Here is a 21,738-nt window from a genome sequence, read left to right as displayed (position 1 = left end):
TGACGTAATGTGCCCAGAAAAGCAATAAAAGCCTGTCCAGGCAGGGGTCAGGGCACTCTCTCTCACTTAGAGAGGGGCCATGCTGTCCCTTTTTCTCCACAGAACTTCTATAGTCTGTGCAAATTTGTTCATCGCAGCCACAACACCCGGACCCTGTGGGCTGGGGTCCGTACCAACTGGCTATACATTGGAGGCTCCAAGAACAACACCCTTCTGGGTTTCATTACTTTGCTGGGACAGGTCACAGAACTCAGAGAAACATTTTATTTACTAGGTTACCAATTTATTATGAAAGGAAATAATTCAGGAACAGCCAGATGGAAGAGATGCATAAAGCAAGTATGTGAGAAGGGACACAATGCTTTCCGTGGCCTGAGTGTGCCACTCTACACAGTCACCAATCTGGAAGCTCTCCAGACCTCATCCTATGGCTTTTTATGGAGGCTCAGTACATATGCATGATTGATTAAGTCATTTTCCATTGGTGACTGATTCAACCTCTAGGCCCTCTCCCCTCTTCCAAGGTGCGGGTGGCTAAAAATTCCAGCCCCCCAATCACATGACTGGGCCCCTGGCATCCAACCCCCATCCTTAGGTGAATTCCAAACTCAGGTATGGTTGAAAGTGATTTGTAGTAAATAACAAAATATCTCTATGGCTCTTATCACTCAGGAAATTTCGAGGGTGTTAGGATCTCTTTGCTAGAAATGGGAATGAAGATCAAATACATATTTTTTATTATAAATCACAATATCACACTCTACCTGTAAGAGAAATAACAAGTACTTTCTGGCTATTTTAATCAACCACAATCCAATATTTGACTAATAAAAGTTCTAGAAGGAAAGACTAAAGAATAGAGAAGAGGTAATATTTGAAGAGTTAATGTCTGTAAACTTTCCAGAATTAATTAATGATTTGAAAGTTCTATTTAAAAGTGACAGCAACTCCTGAGCAGGATGAATAAAAATACACCCAATTATAAATACAGTATAACAAAACTCCAGAACCCCTAAAACAAAGACAACATCTTAGAAGCAATCAGAGAAAACAAATGTAACTTATAGAGAAATAGTAATTTCATGACACCATATTTCTCAGCAGTAAAATCAGATATGTGAAGTTAACTGAATCTTCAAAATGCCAGAGGAAATAGTGTCATTCTTAAATTTTATATCTGGCTAAACTATCATGCAAAAGTGAGGATAAACTAAAAAGTAATTACAAATACTGAAAAAGTTTACCATCTGCAGACCCTTATTGAAAAGAGAAACTATAGATAGTACATTCCAAGAGAGAAGAAATTGACCCCAGAAGAAAGGAGCAAGAGGCAGGAATGAAGTGAAAAAGGAGAATGGCCATCCAAGCTCGACTATATACAATAAAATAATGATGGCTGTTCTGCAAGGGGAACTACAAAACAAGATTAAACTAAAATAATGAACAATAATAACATGCAAGACAATAGGCACTGTCCAGGTTAAAGCTCAGAAAGGTCCTTGTCTTATTAAGGAGGTCAGTAGAAAACAGTAATTACCTCTATACCTTATTAAGTCAGATATGTATTTTATCAAATGTGTATTTTCAAATGTTAAGACATCCACTACAATAGGTGAGGCAATAAATGTACTAATTTACTGAATGGTGAAAATTCTGTCACAATATATATCATATCATTACATTGTACACTTTAAATATATCACAATTTAATTTGTTAATTATAACCCCAATAAGGCTGAAAAAAGACATCCACTATAAAGTAAGAACATGATAACTTTTAAAGCAGTGGAGGAGAAAAGAGATCTTGAAAACCAAGCTATTCACTTCAAGACAGAAGAGGATAGAAGGGAAAAGTAAATAAAAGTCAAGAATAACAAATAAGATGGTATAAATAAATTCAAATATAGTAGTTGCCATAGTGAATATAAATATACTAAACTCACCAATTAAAAGATAGAAACTTACAGGTTAGATTAAAAAGTAAACAAAATAACAAAAGAAAGATTAAAGTAACAATGTGTAAAATGATACACAAGGGAGTCGTAACCAAAAGAAAGCTAAAACAACATCAGACAAAACAGACAGGGACAGGAAACCATTATTAGAGATAAAGAAAGTCATTTAATAATAATAAAAGTCACAACATGCTAGGTAAAGGTAAAAATCCTGGACCCATATAGAATAACTGACAATATAATATCAAACTATACAAAACAAATTTGATAGATTCAACACAACTTGCTTTCAAGGAAAAAAAAAGAACATGATTGAACAACACTATTCAAAAGACATTTTTCTCAAGCTAGCCTGGAATATCTCTTTTGTTAAATTTCAGCAGTTTTTAAAACTTTTTTATTGATTATGCTATTACAGCTGTCCCAGTTTTCCCCCTTTACCCCATCCACTCAGCTATCCCCACTCCCTCAGGCCATCCCCACACCATTGTTCATGTCCATTGGTCGTTCATATAAGTTCTTTGGCTTCTCCATTTCTTATGCTGTATTTTATATTCCCATGGCTATTCTGTAACTACCTATTTATACTTCTTAATCCCCTCACCTCTTCACCCATCCACCCATACACCTCTCCCATTTGGCAACCATCAAAACACTCTATCCATATTCTGTCTCTGTTCTTCCTGTATGATTCATTTGTTTTTTTGATTCTGTTGTTGATAATATGTATTTATTGCCATTGTATTGTTCATAGTTTTGATATTCTTTTTCTTAAATAAAGGCCTTTAACATTTTGTATAATAATGGTTTGGTGATGATGAACTCCTTTAGTTTTTTTCTTGTCTGGGAAGCTCTTTATCTGCTCTTCAATTCTAAGTGAAAACTTTGCTGGGTAGAGCAATCTTGTTTGCAGGTCCCTACTTTGCATGACTGTGAATATTTCCTGCCATTCCCTTCTGGCCTGAAAAGTTTCTTTTGAGAAATCAGCTGACAATCTTATGGGGACACACCTATAGGTAATTACCTATAGGTGATTAACTGCTTTTCTCTTGTTTCATTTAAGATTATCTCTTTTATCTTTGACTTTTGGTGTTTTAATTTTGATATGTCTTGGCAGGGACCTCTTGGAATCCATCTTGTTTGGGACTCTCTGTGCTTCATGGACTTCCATGTCTATTTTTTTTTCACCAAATTAGGGATTTTTTTTCATTATTTAAATTTTCAAATAGATTTCCAATTTCTTGCTCTTTCTCTTCTCCTTCTGGCACCCCTATGGTGCAAATGTTGGAATGCTTGAAGTTGTCCCAAAGACTGCTTACACTACTCTTGTTCTTTGGATTCTTTTTTCTTCTTGTTGTTCTGATTGGTTATTTTTTGTTTCCTTATGTGGCAAATCATTGATTTGATTCTCAGTTTTATCCAGTCTACTGTTGTTTCCTTATAAATTGTTTTTTATTTCAATTATTCTATCCTTGATTTCTGACTGGATCTTTTTTATGCTGTTGAGATCCTCGCTAAGTTCCTTATAACCAGTGTTTTGAACTCTGCCTCTGGTAGATTGCTTATCTCCATTTAGTTTAGTTCTTTTTCTGGAGTTTTGATCTGTTCTTTCATTTGGGCCATGTTTCTTTGTCTCCTAATTTTGGGAGCCTTCCTGTGTTTGTTTCTATGTATTAGGTAGAGCTGCTATGATTTCCTGTCTTGGCAGTATGGCCTAATACAGTAGGTATCCTATAGAGTCCAGTTCAGCCCCTATCACTCAAGATGGGAACTCAAAGTGTGCCTTCCATGTGGCCTGAATATACCTTCTTCTTGTAGTTGAGCCTTTATTGCTGATGGCAGGCCAATGGGAGGGATTTACTCAGGCTGGTCAGCTGGAAGGACTGGCTATGACTACTGACCCCTGCCTCCTCCCTCCATGGATAATCAGCTGTGCAAGGGCCAGGGTGGTGGTTTTCTGACATGATTTGTAGTTGTCTCCTGAGTATGCAGGCTCTGGGATTTTCCAGGTGGTGCAGGCCAAGGTCAGCAATCACCTATATTCTGTCTGGAGCAACTCTGAATGATTTCCAAAATAGTCTGAGATGGCTGCTACTTGTGTTGGGCTTGGAGATTCCCAGGTGAAGCTAAACTGTGAATCTAGGCTGGCTGCTGCTAGTGCCAGGCCTGGGGCCACTTAGCAAGAGGTGCAGGGGCTGGGGGCTCACTGAGGCTGGCTGTAGGTTATTTGATAGGATTTAGAAAGTTGTAAAACATGAGCCAGGACCAGCCATTCATATGTAAAAGTCTCAGTTAATAGTTTGGGTGGCCCATAAGTTGTGTGGGACAGAGTCTCAGGATCTCTGGGATGGGACAAACAATGTTAGCTAGGTTGATAGAGCCTCAGATGTGGCACAGGTCTGCCGGCTCTTCGGCTCTGTCAGTGTAGGGCTCAGAAAGGGACAATGGCCTCTCTCTACCTTTCTGACTGAGAGAAAACTGTCCCCAAGCTGTCTCCTTGATATGCTAGACACTCCAGTTCCTCCCTGCATGCCACTTGTGCCTTTCAAGCTGCTACCCCAGTGCTGGAGCTCAGAGACAGTAAATCTGAGCAAGTCTGTGTGTGGGTTATTTCAGAGTAACTGCTTGGGGCTCCCCAAATTTCTTCCACTGATTCAATCCCTGATGGTTTTTGAAGACAGAAGTAATGGGGAGTTGTTTTCTTAATACTGGAACCCTGGACTGGGGGACCTGGTGTGGGGCTGGGATTCCTCACTCCTGAGATAACCCTCCCAAGTTTTCATCCACACATGGATGTGGGACCAGACTGTTCCACATCTTCACCCCTCCTAACACTCTGGATGGATGTGGCTTTTTTAATTCTGTGGTTTCCAGACTTCCATTCGACTCAGTTTCTAATGGTTCTGAGTGATGGTTGTTTTATATTTTAGCTGTAATTTCAATATTGTCACATGAGGAGGCAAGCCATGTTCACCTGTGCTGCCATCTTGAGCAGAAGTCCTGGAATACCTCTTAAAACTTCTATTCCACAAAGGAATAGAAGACAATATTCTATTCCACAAAGGAAGCCCCAAGATGTCCTGCAAAGTGGATATTATAGAAATTATATTTTCAAATTACAAAGCAGGAAAATTAGAAAGAAATAAAAAGATTAATAAAACCATTCCTATATATACTTAAACACACTTTAAAATAATTGATAGTTCAAAGAGGTCATCTTTGTTAAATTTAGATAATATTTTAACCAACCCTGGCTAGATAGCTCAGTTGGGTAGAACATCAGCCCAATACACCAAGGTTGTGGATTTGATCTCTGATAAGAGCACATGCAAGCATCAACCAATGAATGCATAAATAAGTGGAACAACAAATCAATGTCTCTCTTTCCCTTCCCCAATAATGAAAAGACAACATACCAAATTGTGGGCTATAATGAAAGCAGAAAAATGTATAGTATTAAATGTAGATACTAAAAATAAAAAAACCTGAAAATCAATGAATTAAATAAACATCCTCCTAAAATACTGGGAAAATAGAGCAAAATAAATTCAAAACTATGAAATATATTAAACAATGACATATAAAGGTAAGAAAATTGTAAGACCAATTCAAGCATCCTATTACCAAATAATAGGCTATCTTAGCCCAGGTACTCTTGCTTAATCTCTAAAAACAAGACTGAGACAGGGGCTTTTGTGCAGTAGTTTGTCTGAAAATAAATTCGAGAGTATAGTAATGATAAACTGTAAAAAGGAAAGCAGAGGAGAAAAACCAGTGCAAAAGTGCATCATTAAACTGGACACTCCTCTGGATCTTGGGCTTCTTCATGCCAGGGACTCTCTGATGTACCTCACAGAATGTGCCTCAGTCTGCCTGAAGGAAGGCAGGCATTTCTGCATCAGTGCATTTTTAGGTTGCACAAGAATGAGTGGCAGGTGTCCTGCAGTGGTACCATGACCCGACATCAGACTTCAGTTCACAGAACCAAGTCCCTTATGAATAAATTCTTCCCTCTTCAGTTGTACATTCTGCCTTGTCTGCTCCAGCACCTCCATGGGCCACCTCTAGACATATTTCTTGGCTGCAGCTAATAGGTATTACTGTACAATGTGTTTGATATCTATGCTTTCCTCCTGGAGTACAAATGGTATTTTCTTGCTTAAGCCATGCTGTGACCTGGCCCTCATTATTAATCTGGAAGCAATAAGGGAGATGAGGGTAGATCTTGAGGGAAACTATCATAATTAGAGGCATCTGCCTCCTTTGAGGTATTTGCTTATATCTAAGTAAGGTAAAGATGCTCTCTCTCATTAAGGGGGTCAGAGGAGGGTCAGAAGGAGTTCTGCTAGCCTAGAGAGCATAGGAACCTGGGTGTTCAAGATTCTCAGGCTTATCCACCCAAATGTCCTCATGTCAGGTCTCAATGTCCTATTTCTTTTCTATCACAACCATATCATTTGCATAAGGGACCTATTGAGGCTGCAGACTCCATCTTATTTGTAGTTCTGCCACCCATAAAATTCAACCCTAGGCCAAAGTGGTCTGCAGCCATAAGTGATGTCTTCCTAAAATGCTACTATAGAGGTCCTCTAGCTTTCAAAGCCTGCTTTGAGTTGATAGTTAGTTGAACTAAGCCTGTCAATGTTCTTAATTAAAGCTGCTAAAGTATTAACTAAAACCAGCAAATCTGTAATCTTTTTCCTTACTATTGCCCCACACTATCCAAAGGCTTTATCTATCTCTTAACCGAACACTTCATCCTCACCTGTACTTCACCCCAATCCACTACAGTGTGAGCTTGGTAATTGAGATGTAAAGGTCCTCACCACCTCACAACCACCAGCAATGGGATCCTTGCTGCTACTGTCTGCCTGGTAAGTGATTCAGTTCCAGAACCCTATCCTGAGACTCTGCTTTCTAGGGCCACTTCTGATAACAACTTTTGGCCTGCCCACCACTTGCTCATGCCCAAGCAAATCTTAACCTCAAAGATTTTTGAGGTGAAATCTTGCAAATAGAAAGCTTACTTAAGATGTATTCCCTGAAAGCAGGACTGAGGGATGTGAAAAGAGAAATCAGGATTTGGTTGGTCCATTCTATGGAAAGCTGGAGCTCTGTCCCACTCAGCAACCCCTAAGGAACCATATGGAATGCACCTCAGAATTGTTCATGTGAAGACCAGGCTGGAATATTTATTATCAGTTCGTGGCCCCCCCTCTGTCAATGGTTGTTATCTCCTGAGCTGCAAACTCCCTCACATTTTCAGGTTGCACATGAGTGAGGACCAGGCTGGGTTTCTGTAGGAATGGGACCATCACACCATGAGATCAGAGAAGCCCCAGGAAGAAAGCAGGAGTTAGACATGGCAACTGAAAGTTACACCTGCGATAATATGGGAATCTCCTCAGTGGAAACCAGATTAAAAAACAGATCATGTGCAAAGTATCAGGAATTAAATTGTCATAAGAGGGGGTAAATCTAATGGTTGAGAAGAACTTTCAGAGTAGACTACCCGGGCTCCTATGCAGCCCTTCCCATTTAACTGCTATAGAATTTCAAGTAAGATACTTAGCCATTCTGTGCCCCAATTTCAATAACAGTATCTGCTTCATAATGCCTTTATAAATATTAGATGACCTATTTTATATAAAGAGATTAAGACAGTGCCAGGCACACAATAAACATTATGAGGAAGGACCCAAAAGACCCAGAATCTATTTATAAAAAATTTTGTATTTATTCTTACATGTTTAAACTTCAGTCATCTTCAAAGTACTTTCCATTTGATGCAATATACCTATCAAGATGTTTTTTCCACTGCTCAAAACAATTTTTGAACTCATTGATTTTGATGCCTTTTAGTGTTTCTGCCATATTTTTGTTTCACCTCTTTCACATCAGCAAAATGCTCCCCTTTGAGAAATTTTTTTCATCTGGAGAAATAAAAAAAGTTGCTCAGGGTGAGAATGAGTGAATAGGAGGGTGGGACATGGGTTCATGCTGTTTTTTTGTAAAATACTGCTGAACATCCATTGTGATGTGTACAGGTGCGCTCATAAATCACCCATCACAAAATGGGCAAATGTGTTGAGTCTTCAAAAAAAAATTCACTGAAGCTGAATGCAGCCTCTCACAACAATGCCAGCTGGTATGCTGAAACAGATAGTTTCCTAGATACTCACCTAGTGTAGGAAGCCTGTATTACAAAGAGCCTGGACTCCTGAAGATAATTCCATTTGTTTTTGGCAGGTCTCCCCTTATATATGTGTCTCTCACTACATTCTCCACAACAACAACAATGGAAGCTAGAAGACAATGGAAGAAGAACTTCAAAATTCAAAGACAAAATTATTTCCAACCTAGAATTTTATACAAAGAAAGCAGAAACTATTTAATTGCTTTCCATTTGCAGAATGATAAGTATTTTGTCACTTATTCATTCAGCAATTAACGTGAATGAAGAAGGTTTTGTACCACAAATCTCAAAAACTACATTAAATGAGCCATTAGTAGTGTCGCAGGTTCAATTCCCAGTCAGGGTACATGCCTGGGTTGCAGGCCATGACCCCCAGCAACCATACATTGATGTTTCTCTCTCTGTCTCTATCTTCCTCCCTTCCCTCTCTAAAAATAAATAAAAAATATTTTTAAAAAATGAAAAAAAAGAGCCATTAGTACTATATGGTTCCAAATGGAAGACATTCTGGAAAAGGCAAAACTGTGGAGACATCAGTGGGTGCCAGGGCTTGAGGGTGGGAATGAATAGGCAGACACAGATTTATTTTTGAAAGCAATGACAGTACTCTGTATGATACCACCATGATAAATATATGTGATTATACATTATTCAAACCTATAGGATATACAAGTCTGAGAGGGAGCCCTTGTGTAAAATATGGACTTTGGGTGATTTTGATATATCAGTGCAGGCTTATCAGTTGTAGCAAATGTTATACTTGGGGTGAGATGTTGATAATGAGGGAGGCTATGTATGTGTTGGGGGCAGAAGTATATGGAAATTTTCTACACCTCTTGCTCAATATTGTTGTGAACCTAAAACTGCTCTAAAATTAAGTTTTTTAAAAATAAATAAAGTCTCTTAAAAAAGACCACTAGCATTTCTTTTCATGCTGAAAAGATGGTTCAACATGCAAAAATCTAATTTTATTTATCATACTACTTGATCTTTGCAGGAAAGCCATGATCATCCTCGCAAAGAGGCATTTAATAAAATTTAGCAACATTTCCTGGATTAAAAAAAAAACTTGAGTGAAACAGGATTTAACAACAGCTTCTAAATAAATAATGGAAAAATAAATAGGCATCTTGAATCAAAAGGCTACCTCATACATAATTAATCATTTAATAAAAACAATTTTCTTCTATCAGGGATGAGACAAGCTCTCAATAAATATTTGTTGAATGAAGTATATCTATGGTCCTGAGCAGGTTCTTGACATGCTTATTCAATATGCTAAAAATATTTTTAGACCCAAATGGAACCATGAAAAATACTCAACACTTTCATCCATAGTTTAAGAACCAGTATAATGCAAGTTATCAGTTGTTCTATTTTTATATTTAACACTCAAAATTAGGATTGAATTTACAGCTAGCTCTAAAACTAGAGAAGAGAAAAATTAGAAAGTAAGTCTGATTTTGCAATTAGTTATACTTAACCTGAGTGATATTCCTCACTACTCATTTATATGACAAATTTAATCCCTAAGTACATGTAGATTTTAGACTTAGTTGAAAGTTTTTACCTTTACTGACACAATGATTCAATTTTTGCTTCCAAGGACAGTTCAGAATCCTTTTAGGTACCTTTCTCCCAGACATGGCTCTTGAACATGATTTTACAATTCAAAATTGAAGAAAAATATTTAGAAATAGTTTGGGCACTGGCCAAGTGACTCAGTTGGCTAAATGATGTCCCAATATACCAAGATTGTGGATTCAATCCCCTGTCAGGGCACATACAAGAATCAACCTATGAATACATCAATAAGTAGAACAACAAATCAATGCTTCTCTCTCTCTCCTTTCATCTCCCTCTAAATATATATATATATATATATATATATGAATCAGGCATAAATCTTAGGTCATTTTCTTCTTGCCTTTTCTCTAGAATTCTTCTCCTACACTATGAGGAAAGGAATACAGGATGCACTTGTGAAGATGAGGTCAAGTGATTTTTTGGAATGAGACTGCCATTCCACTGTATATTCCTTTGTTTCTTAATTAAATATTAGATACATGGTTTAACTATTCTCATTAATTGCATAAAAATATCTGTCTCACAAAGTTATTGTGAAAAAACCATCATATAATAGTTTTCCAATAAATGCAAGTCAAACAAAGGAGCTCCCTTCCCCTTTCCAAGTTGGCAGAAATCACCCATCAGGACCATCATATGAAAGCTAGAGACTTTCTAGTGCAAACCCCACTCATCTATGTCAGGGAGCCCATGTATGTGAAAGTGTGTGTATGTGTGTGTGTGTGAGTGTGTGAATCATGCATGCCTATCATCTTGCACCCTGTCAAGGCCTGGCAGGTCCACTCTAGATTTGTGCAGACAGAAGAAAACACGTGGAGCTAAGGGGATACTTGACATGCCTTTTTTCAAGAGTGGGCGATCCATGTACACCACAAGCTGCACTTGTCCAGTGGGAAGCTCCTACCCCCTTAAATACTAGATACAAACAAAACTGACAGAAGGCCATGATATTGCATAATGTAGAGTGATTCTGCACATGCAAGCCCACTTCATGTTATGGGAACCTTTTATCAGACCCAGTCTCTTTCAAGGCCATGAGAACACTACTTATCAGGGCCATTCAAGGTTATGGGAAACTGCTTCCCTTAGTTGCCTAGACACCTGGGCAAGGAAACCAGGCTGGCTCTGTTTACCCTAAACCAATAATAAGTAGGAATCAGACAACTTGAACCTATATTCTGTCAAATTGAAACTGCTGTACCACTAAATCTCCTTCAGGAAAAAGATATGAAGTATAAAGGTGCTTTGGTGCATACTTCAATCCATAACAGTTTAATTTTTAATAAGTACAAAAAATAAGCATTAAACATTGAACAAGCGATTTTGCCCCCTTCCATTTCTGAACATTGATATAAAAGGTGCAGGCGCTCCAACCTGAGATAATCATTCTGAAAATAGGAAGAAATTTCTAATACATTTAGAATAACCCCTCATTTTTACACATTAAGAGACAGCTGCCTTTGACAGGTTCTCTAATCCAATAACCATCACCTGCTTAAGGTCTGCTATTTATTATGCACACTTAGCTCCCACAAGCCATTTCACCAACCCAGTCTCTAAATCAATAGCATGTCTGTTCACCTGTTCATTTTTCTAAGAAGAAACTGTACAGGGGGTGGAAAGCAAGAGTCTTTTGGAAAGAAAAATCTACTAAACTAGAACAACTAGTAAAATATGGAAGCCACTGTGACATACAAATCACTCTAAGTTAGATGTTCATTAGAAGCAAACACCTGAAATATACTGTAGATCTAAATATATAACTTATAAAAAGGTATTCCAAAGTAACAGAGACCCAGGAATCTATCAAGTATTTATATTGTTCTTCTAAATACATATTTTATTTACCATAAAATATATAAAATATTTAACTTTTTCCCAAAAAGATATTTTAAATTATTCAAAGTCCAGCACATTTCACCATTTCTTTCCATAGGTAAAATAGATTTTTTTTATCAGAAGCAACATTTTTAAAAATAGTACTGAAATTTCAGAAGAGTACAATTCAGTAAGATGAAACACCCACATAAAAGACTTAATTGTTCCCAAAGCTAAATATGAAAAAGTTGGATGTCCATATGGAAAATCTAAGGTAATCATTTGGGGATTAACAAATAGTACTAGCATGATTAGAAAAATATTACAGAAATTAAATATCCATTCTGTATCCTACTAGAGCAACAGATAAAAAATTAAGATTTTGGAGGCATTTTTGATCTGGAGTCAATGAACAGCACTCAGATTTCCATTTAAATCAAAACCATTTTGATAATTAAGAAAGTTCTTGTTAAATAAAACACTTCATTTCAGACCTTTTATGTTTTAGTCATTGTCTTTTCTGTTCTATTATATACAGATATGTACATGGTATTCCCCCAGAACTATTAGTAAGGAAATGCTGTTGTTTAGTATTTCACCTCTGAGTCACCACTCTGTAAGAGAATATTTTCTTTTACTCTTTCATTCACTGAATTACTTAGCATGGCTCTATACCAAACACATTGATTACTGTACCACTTCATCTCACATATGTAATAAACTAGAAATCTCACTCAGAGTCTAAGTGATGTGCCAATGGTAATTTCACTTTTTAGTTAGGAGATAACCATATGTTTACCCATCTTAATTAATTTTCCCTTGGAAAATGTTCCTTTAATTATGTTTTGCATATTTGAATATGTTCCATTTTTCCACCTGTGTTCAAAAGCACCTGACTCTAACGGATTGATTATCTAAGTTAGAGAAAGGATGCCTTTATAGTGTGTGTATTGTGATAATGGACCTTTTATGTTTGACCTAGATGACATTTTTTAACCTATTTCATCACTTCATGAACTCTATTAAGCCTTTCTAATGATATTTAACATCTTATGGATATGCAATTAAAATATAAACCTAATTAAATCTATATTAAAACTAAAACTAAGGGTCAAGATGACTCAGTCTTCTCTTGTGCTTTCTCTAAGAAGGTTGTATTACTAATGCTGACCCTCTCATAGCCAATTATATATTTTTCTTTACCCTTACCTGAGGGCATGTTTATTGATTTCAGAGAAGGGGAAGGGAGAGGGTGAGAGAGGGAGAGAAACATCAATCGGTTGCCTCTTGTACTCACCCAGACCAGAGTCCAAACCCACAACCTATGTATGTGCCCTGACCAGAAATGGACCCAATACCTTTCTGTTGATGGAATGATGCTCCAACTAACTGAGCCACACCAGCCAGGGCTCACAGCCAATCATCTTCACTTTTTCTTCCACAGGTACTTTTGTTGGCTTCAGTTCAGTTTCCAACATGCACAAAAGATAAAAGTTTGAAGGATCATTTGAACAAATATCATATTTTGATTATTGGTTCAGATGATTTGAGTCAATATCATGTTTTATGTTTGGATTATTAGAGTAAAACCAGCAGAGCAAGAATTCTCTTTCCTACCTTATCCAAACAATAGCCTAATTACCCTTTCTGTGCCAGCTATGAAGACCCAGCCAGTGGGAAGTGAAATGGTTTTTCCCTAGTCCCCAAAGCAAGTTATTAGCAGCTGTGGACCTATGAATCTCTCTTGTCTCCCTGAGCACCCACCAAACATGACCCTTTGTGGCAGTGAGTTGAAAGAAGATATTTTTCCTTGTACCTTTCTGAGAACAGCTGCATGCTGTTGCAACAACAGATCACACTGCACATTGGAATGACTGGTTTTGTCCTAATTATTTTAATCCTGTTCCAGAAAATAATTTAAATACATACAATTACATTAATATGATGAATGCGGCTTACATTTTTCAGAGAAAATACGTTAAAATTAAACAAAGCCTACTTGGAGTTTTTTTTTAAGTAGGCATAAATTATAGGATTTGTCAGTTAAGCAGGGATAGAGATGTAGAAACAGGCCAATGTCTCAAAAAAAATCTAGATATTTAATCAAAAGCAAGGACAGCTAAAGAATTAGAATGTAATACAAGAGATCGCAAACCTAAAATTGCAGACTAAGGACAAGTTGCCATTTCAGGAACACACCTTTTTATAAAGGCCGTCATCAAGGCTAAGCAGAGCTGAACAGATAGATATCATTCCCAGGTAAGACTGGTTCCTCTGCTGTGAGCCACAACCACGCAATAGACACCTGACAGGAAGCGAAATTCCTCATGCCTCTTTCTCGTCAGCTAACATTATTAAAGCACATTTTCAGAACATACAACGTTTCAGTACATCATTGGAATAATCTGACTCAGTCTGAGCCCCACACATAAGCAACCAATGGTTCTCACATACATTTTTTTCCTTTATAAATAACCAGTTCACATTATTTACCTGGTTTTTATGTTTTTGGGTAATTAAGAAATTTAAATTTTTCCATTTTTAAAATTTCCTCTTTAATAGTTCTTTTCTTTTAGGGAAATACAAAAAACTTGAAGTTTTTTCATTTGTAAGTCCAAATGCCCTGAGGACAGGAGTGCTGCCAGCCTAGCTCACACTGACCTTGGCACTCAGAACCACACTGTTACTTCCATAGGTGAGAGCAAACATTTGCAGAGTAAATGAATGAGTGACACACGATAACATATGCAAAACAGATTAAGAGTTCACCTACAAAATATGCATTATTATGATGCCTTTTAAGTATAAATAAATTTCATGCCATCTTGAGCTTCTAATATATGTAAGCGATTTCTTGAATTTGAAAATGGTACATCTGTGGAATTCACTAGAGTGGCAAACACACAGAACAAGATATTTTCTTTTGAGACCACTGGCAAGCCAGAATAAAATGTCATTTTTTGCTGGGGAAAAGAGACAAGTTCTATTTTAAAAGCGGTGGCACCAACACCAGCAGCATTTTCTCAAGAACAGGAAAGCCAGAAAGTATAAAATAAAAACTTGTTGCTAAAGACCCACAGCTATAAGAAGTGGGCCCACCACTGAACAGACACCTTACATAGAAACAAGAGGGTTTCATTATCAACATCTGAAAGGGGCCTTCACACCAGCTCTGGTTATGCGACCTTATCCTAGAACCCAAGCGAGTCACATTATAATCAGTTAAAGCAAAGGCTCTGTTAGTAGCATGAGTATGTTATGTGTCTCAGATCAAAAGAAAGGTTGAAAACCATTGAAAAAAAGTGGGCATTTTTTCTATATAGTCCAATTCTCAGTTCAGTCCCTTCTGCTGTGAGCCTCTGGGAACACACCCGAATACCTGGGTGAGCTCCATTGTTCCTCAATTGGGTGACTCTTAAATTTAACCTTCAGCTTAGTCCTGCTCTAATAAACAGAAAACTTGTATTTTGGGAAGCCTGCTAGATATCTCCACCTTGACTTTCAACCAGTTTTATCTGTTCCTCTTTCCAAACCGTATCTTCCTCACAGTTTCTCTATTTCCTAGAAGGACACCATCAAACCATTGTGAAGTCACTCAGGCTAGATTTTCTAGATGCATCTCTAATTTCTCCTCCCTTCTCACCTCTTCAACCCACTCTTTATCACCTCTATCATAGATAGATATAGATAATCAGACTTGGTCCCTTGACTTCATTTAGTTCCTATATTCATCCTACAAAATATGTTTCCTTAAACTTGTCATACATAGGTCATGCAATACTGCCGTTTCAGAATCTAATCTTCAGTCTTTCTCAATTGCCTCTCAATTGAGATGAAACATTAGGATTGACACCCAGACTACACTCCTTGTTATTATCAAGACCTCAGCCCCAGGGTTCAATATCCTGGGCTTGCCACTTATGACCTGTGCAACCTCAGACCTCATCTCTCTATGTCTCAGATTCTTCACCTGAAAAGCTTCCTCTTAGGGCTGTATAACAATTAAATGTACATTAATACATTAAGCCTGTAGGACAGCACCAAGTACTTTGTATGTATTTCATTGGTACTTCTTGTGATAAATGATCTTACAACCTAACAAATGGGACTGCTCACCATTTTCCAGAGATGGCTTCTATTTTCTTATTCCTGATCTTTTGTTCAAATTGTTTCCTCTGCCTTACTTGACCTTTTCTCCACCAAAAATCTATCCATTTTTCAAAATCCAATTCAAACACCAACTTTTCTCTGGAAACTTTCACTTGAAAGATTTCTCTTTTTCTGATTGAAGGTAATTTATCTACCCTAATGAGCTTTATTCATGATAAATAAAATAATACTGATTTTAGTATTTTAAAGTCTTTATAAAAGATGCTATCCTCTAGAGCCATTATGTTCTTAAACTGGTCTTATTACAGCTATACTAAAAATATTAGGTTATTTTATTCCATATCATTACAAGTGGCTTTGATTTGAAGTCATTTGCAATAGCAAAATATGAAACAACAACACAGCTTTAGGAAGAAATAAATTGGAGCTTTCTAAAACATGGCATTTTAGGCTTTCGGAAGACTTTTAAGACGTAAGATTTTAAATATTTTTGAAGTATAAATACAAAGTGTTTCTGAGGAATCTGAGGAAACAGATATAGCATTATGCCAGTATTGTACCATTTACTATTATTTCAGAGATGATTTGAAAATTGGGATGACTCTTTTCCCCCTTCAACTTCACTGTTTTCTGCTGTGTTTGATGCACTGCAGGATTTTGAAGGTTGCCCTCTCATGGAGACAAATTACATGCCAGGAAATTAGCGCAGGTGCAGCCAATTAATTGTGGAGTCAGAAACTCCCTGGTGAAGTGAGCCTGCATGTCTCCACTGTGTACTCTAGACTTCTGACACTTCTAGACTTCTAGACTTCTCCTTCACTTTCGGTGAGGAGTAAGTGCCCCCATGCGGTTTGCACTGAGCCTTGGATTTTTTTTTAATCTAAAGATTATATGCTTCCCTATGGAAATGCAGGCAGAACTAAAAAGACGGTGGTCTTCCCAGCCTCCAGCGCTCTCCCTTTGGGATCATATCAGTAGCAGATCTCCTATCAGGCGGCCTCTTCACCTGTCCACCTGTCTCAAATCAACAGTCACCCGCCATCTTCCACCCATCCTTGCTGAAATGTTCCTGCAAGGCCAGGACTCCTTGATGGACCAATCCATTCCAGTGTTTTCAGGAGAGAAGCAAAGTACATGCTCCAGCAATAGTCTGTGCTGGGGCCCTGTCTCCTTTCATCTGTTGATTCACTTTATTTCCCATGCCCACTCTCATCCCTGTAAACTCCCCTGCCCCCAGCCCTGCAACCTTTCTAGGATCTTTGATGAATATTCTCTGATCTGTGTTTATTCTTGTAAAATGTTTATTTTGATTTTGTGTGCATCTCCTATGGCCTGATATAAATAGTATTGAGCTATGGATATAAATCTTCCTTATTTTAGATACTCAGCTCTGTGTCTTTAAGACACCAGATTGCTGTGTGTACATTTAGTGAAGTGCTCTGGCTGTATTCCATGAAATATTCCATACAGAACATTATGTCTATCCTCTACCCCAGTGACAGACCATTTGCCTCCAACTCCCACAAATAGTGCTATGACGAATACTACTGTGCATGTTCTATTGTGGGCCTGTGTGTGAATTCCTGTGAGAAACACCCACAAAGAGAATTCCTGGATCCTAGGATACACACTTAATCTGATCATTTCCTGCAAGAGTACTCTCTAGGATGGCTATACCAACCTGTGTACTACAACCAGTCATGAGTGAGGGTCCCTGTAACTCCACATCTCTCTCATTCTGCCAGATTAGTGTGTGAGGGGTGATATTTCACTGTAATTTCAGCTTATATTTCTTTTTTTAAGATTTTATTTATTTATTTTAGAGAGGGAAGGGAGGGAGAAAGAGACAGAGAGAGAAACATCGATGTGCAGTTGCTGGGGGTCATGGTCTGCAACCCAGGCATGTGCCCTGACTGGGAATTGAACCTGCGGCACTTTGGTTTGCAGCCCACACTGAATCCACTGAGCTACGCCAGCCAGGGTTCAGCTTATATTTCTGATGAATAACTAATTTGAGTTACTCTTTGGTGTTTGTTAACCTTCTGTAAATTGGCTATTCATATTCTTAGTCCATTTTTTATGTTGCAGTCCCTAATTCTGGTTAATCTGCAGATATCCCCCATTCTTTATCTATTAGGTTTTAGTCCCTCGTCAGTTTTAGGTATTGTCAAATAATTTCTCCATATCTGTCACTTCTAACCTTGTCCGTGGTATCTTTCACTGAATGAAAATTCTTAGTTTTGTTTAATGGTATATGCTTGTGAAGGTGTCAGGAGTCCTTTCAACCCCCATATGAGAAAATATTCTCAAGCCCTGGCTGGTATAGCTCAGTGGATTGAGCGCGGGCTGCGAACCAAAGTGTCCCAGGTTCAATTCCCAGTCAGGGTACATGCCTGGGTTGCAGGCCATGACCCCCAGCAACCGCACATTGATGTTTCTCTCTCTCCATCTATCTTCCTCCCTTCCCTCTCTAAAAATAAAATAAATAAAATCTTTTAAAAAAGAAAAGAAAATATTCTCCTACATTATTTTCTATTAACTTTTAGTGCACATTCAGGTGTTTAATCCATCTGGAGTTCACAGTTGCATATGGTATTGGATAGGTAGCACTTTTTCTTTATATGGGAAGTCAGTTTTCCCAACATCATGTACTATAGTGCCATCTTTATCATATACAAATTCATTCAGTTGTTTATTCTATTTCAGTGGCCTATTTTCTTGTTCTTATCCCAATACCACCTTTTAAAAATTACTGTGACTTTGTAGTATGTCTTAATGTCTGGTGTGGCAAGAATCCCTCTTTTCTTTTTCTCCTAAGGACTGATTAACCACCTTTATTCTTTCACATAAACTTTATAGTAACTTCAACCAGGAATTTGATTGAGATTTCCCTTGATTATATAGATGAACTTGGAAAGAGCTAACATTTTTACAAATGTTAATATCCATTCAGAGTCATTGAAAATTTATTTATTCAGATTTATTTCTGCATCCTTTATTCAGTTTCAAATTTTTCTCAAAAATGTTTTGTGTTCTTTGTTAGTTCCTGAATACATTTCAATTTCATTGGACTTATGAATCACATCTCATTTTATTGTATTTTCTAGGTGAGTAGTACAGTTATTTTTAAATAAATTAACATATCCAGCAACCTATCTAAAATCCCTTAATTGTTCAAGTAGCTTATTTCTTCCTAGGTATAGCATATCATCCATAATATTGACAGCTCCATCTCTTTCTTGACAAAGCATTATACACACCACTTCCTTTTCTTTTCTATAGCATTCACTAGAATTATGTTAAACAGTAATAGTGCTAATGGACATTCTTGTCTTTTCCCTATCTTAAAGGGAATATTTTGGGATAGTAATGGCAATAATATCCTCTTTTTTCTCTCTTCCATTTTATTATAGAACCTCTAAATTTTGGGCTGGACTCACATCCATCCAAAATAAAGATTATCCTTCCCAGCTTCACTTGTAGCTAGATAAGTCCTCATGGCTAAGTTCTGGTCAATGGGATATGAGTAAAAGTGATGTGTTCATCTCTTAGTTGTAACTTTAAAAAAGGAAAGGGCATGGCTACCCCTGTCTCATTTTTGATGACTGAAGTGTAGAGATAGTGGTGATGGCTAGAATAGCCACCATAGATCATGCATATAAGACCAGCATGATAGGGATATCACATTTAGATGATCAAAGGGGCCTGGGCCACCCAAACCATTAAATTGCCCTGTCAGCCCTGAACTACTATTATACCATGAACACACTTGAAAGAGGTAATTAAAATTCTATGTATAGCTTCATGTTTAAATTGTCACTATAGCTGGATATAAAATTATTGGTTTAAATTTATTCCATTTCAATGCTTTAAAAATATTAAGCCATTGTTTTCTTAGTGTTGCTGTTGAAATGTTTGATTTTTATTGCTTTGTAGGTGTTTTGCTATTTATCTCTAGAAAATTTTATAATTCTCTCTTTGTCTCTGATCTTCTCAAATTTTACTATAGCATCTGGGTATGAGAGGTTTTGCTTTTACTTTACTTTTTAATATATACATCATACTTGACACTTTATGAAGCACCTGTTTGGGTCAGTGATTCATCTTTAAACCACTTACAAGAATAACCATTGTGGTTAGTTAGTCTCTCCCATGGCAATCTATCAGCCCTGGGTGTTTAGAGGAACAGAAGTGAAGACAATACTAGCACTTTTTTTTTTAAACTCCTCACTTCTATAAAGCTTTTGCTCTGTCCTAATAACCTAAAGGTCCTGGCATCAGAGACCTGGGCCATAATAGCTGATTTCTGTGGTGAGGGATCTGTCAACTATTGACTCAAGACCATGTAAGAAAGAAGCAAGAAGAGAACACAAAAGGTTTTCTCCAACCTGTCTTCTCATTGCACCTGCACTGTCTTCCTCAAGCTACTCCTTTTGTCTTCAGTTCAACCTCCACCCTCACCCCACCCATACATAGGAGTTCACCATACCATTCACTCTCTCCAAGAGGTTTGTGCCATTTTTATTGGTTTCTCAAAGCCATGCTTTCTTTTCACTTCTAGTGTCTCTGAGGTTGATTTGAAGAGAGAAAGCTAGCGACCTATTCTGACTTCCATCCTTATGGGAAGCCAAAAATCAGATACAGAAAATTTTTAATGGCTTTATTTGTCATTAAAAGATATTGGTGTATTAAAAGTAAAAGCTTTAGACTTGAATGGGAAGATACCTTCACTAGGGCCTAGAAAGGTAGATAAATTAAGACAAATGGGACCTGGCTGGGCCACTGTATTCACACCCTAAAGAGCCTACACGTTACTTAAAGCATCCTCAAGGAAAGACATGACCTAAAGCAACATTTTGGGCCCTGGCTGGTGTGGCTCAGTGGATTGAGTGCCGGCCAGAAAACCAAAGGGTAACTAGTTGGATTCTCAATCTGGGGCACATGTCTGGGTTTCAGACCAGGTTCCCAGTAAAGAGCATGTGAGAGGCAACCACACACTGATATTTCTCTCCCTCTCTTTCTCCTTCATTTCCCCACTCCAAAGTAAATAAATAAAATCTTTTTTAAAAAATAAAGTAACATTTTGGAATTCCCTGAAGCTACCTAATCAGGCATTGCCTTGACTGGTTCCAGTGGTTCACAGGGCTCAGGTAAGAAGAGAGGTTAAATAAAGCTTTCTTTCCCATCACCTTTTAATATAGCTCAAAAGCACATTGCACATTAAACACAAATGAAGTAAGACTGTCTTGGGTGTGCTCTGTTGTTTTATTTTTCCCCCTGAAATCTGCATGGATTGCTTATTATCTAAATAGGGACTTGTGTTAGGGATTTTTAGGGATGTCATCACTTAAGCTGTTTCTAACATGTGAAAGTACAGGGTAAAATAGTCAAAGCCTATTTATACCTGCATAGCTCAGTGCCGCTGAGCCAACATTGCTTTGATTGAGCCCAAGGACCAGTTAGAAATCATAGCCTCTGGGCATATTCTTATCCAGTGCCCAAAAGAAACCATCCGGGACTACGATTAAACTGACAGATATCAGAAATGAGAACAGAAAAAAAAAAGAAATGAGAACAGAAGTTCTAAAATCTTGCATGAGAAGTTTGATAGGTCTGAGTCTGTGTTCCTGTCTTTTCTAAAGAAAAAGAAGAGATGCCTAGCCTTTTAAAAGAAGCATAAGAAAATCCCAAATCCAAATCATAAAGGGCCATTTTAAAGGGCAGAATATGGAAAATATTGACAGAGGATAATACTATTGGCAATCAAATTGGATTGATCCAGAAACAGTGCATTCACAAACTACCTTTATTATCTGCTTCTTAGACTTCATTACCTATAGCATCATCTACCCCTAGAGACAACCCTGCTCATTAGTATTAATTAAATGTGAATGTTAACATGTAGAGAGATGAATAACTTCCTTGGCCTGACAGCAGTGCTGTAGCTAAAGTGCATCAAAGAGGATGAATGGCCCAGTCTACCACACATGAATTATGATCCACTTCTCCAAATTGGCCAGAGCATTTTAAATGTATTTTGAGAACTTCGCAAAGCAAGCCTTTTTCATCTAT

General features: G+C 37.5%; 1 long non-coding RNA gene across 1 annotated transcript; it reads left to right on the top strand.

The window, feature by feature from the left end:
- On the top strand, positions 1–19,775 carry LOC118499726. Its single transcript, XR_004902248.1, has 3 exons — positions 1–169; positions 8,682–8,687; positions 19,763–19,775. It is a non-coding gene; the product is annotated as an uncharacterized LOC118499726 (long non-coding RNA).
- The last annotated feature ends 1,963 nt before the right edge of the window (positions 19,776–21,738 follow it).

Source organism: Phyllostomus discolor, chromosome 1, assembly GCF_004126475.2.
Source record: "Phyllostomus discolor isolate MPI-MPIP mPhyDis1 chromosome 1, mPhyDis1.pri.v3, whole genome shotgun sequence".
Taxonomy (NCBI): domain Eukaryota; kingdom Metazoa; phylum Chordata; class Mammalia; order Chiroptera; family Phyllostomidae; genus Phyllostomus; species Phyllostomus discolor.
The sequence above is the reverse complement of the archived record's forward strand: the minus strand, read 5'-3'. Positions and strand labels throughout refer to the sequence as shown.